The sequence below is a fragment of the Solanum tuberosum genome, unplaced genomic scaffold, assembly GCF_000226075.1.
Source record: "Solanum tuberosum cultivar DM 1-3 516 R44 unplaced genomic scaffold, SolTub_3.0 scf00082, whole genome shotgun sequence".
NCBI classification, from domain to species: Eukaryota; Viridiplantae; Streptophyta; class Magnoliopsida; order Solanales; family Solanaceae; genus Solanum; species Solanum tuberosum.
In genome coordinates this window covers 39,613-40,402 of record NW_006239006.1, presented here as the reverse complement: position 1 = coordinate 40,402, position 790 = coordinate 39,613, and positions in this window count along the sequence as shown.

Here is a 790-nt window from a genome sequence, read left to right as displayed (position 1 = left end):
TTTGGTTTGAAGAATATAAGAACTTCACGAACAAATCAGATTGTTCATTGGTTTGAAGAATATAGATACTTCACCAATTTGTTAAATACTTTGTTTGAATGCATATTTTGACTTGAAGAGTACAAAATCTTCGTCAAGAATATTAAGGCTAAATGATTTGAAAAATATAAAATCGTCATCGTTAACTAGAAACAGTGCTGCATTTGAGGTTTCTGGAGATTAAAACCTTTTTGGTTTACTACTCTGTGTGAATGTGAAACTAATTTGAAGAATATAAAAACTTCATCAGAATTCAAGGTTCATTCGGTTAACGATTAGAAGAATATATAAAAACTTCATCGTTAAACTATAAATAAGTTGTATAAAGATTGAATCTTTATTGTTAGTATTCTAAATACTAAGTGGTATGTCTAGTTGTGATAGAATGGGAAAAAACACTAGTAACATAAAATTAATGATTTTTGTGCTTGCAATAGGTGTTTCTAGGGATTAAATGTAATAACCGGGTTTCATCGTTATATAAAAGCCAATGGGGGAATATTTGGGGCCGAAAAACTTTTTCGTAGTAATTGGATTTTCCCAACCTAGTCCAGATTTGGATGAAATTAGAATTATTAAGGTGTAGGTAAATCTGGTATCAATCAAGTGATTTAATTATAAATCTGATTACATGAGGGGAGAGATAACTCGTTAAAAAATTCGTACGACTTTTCGTAATTGAATTCGGGCGAGTAGAACTCCCAAAATCGATCTTAGCATGAAGGGGATTTTCTGATTGTCGTTGGTTAGA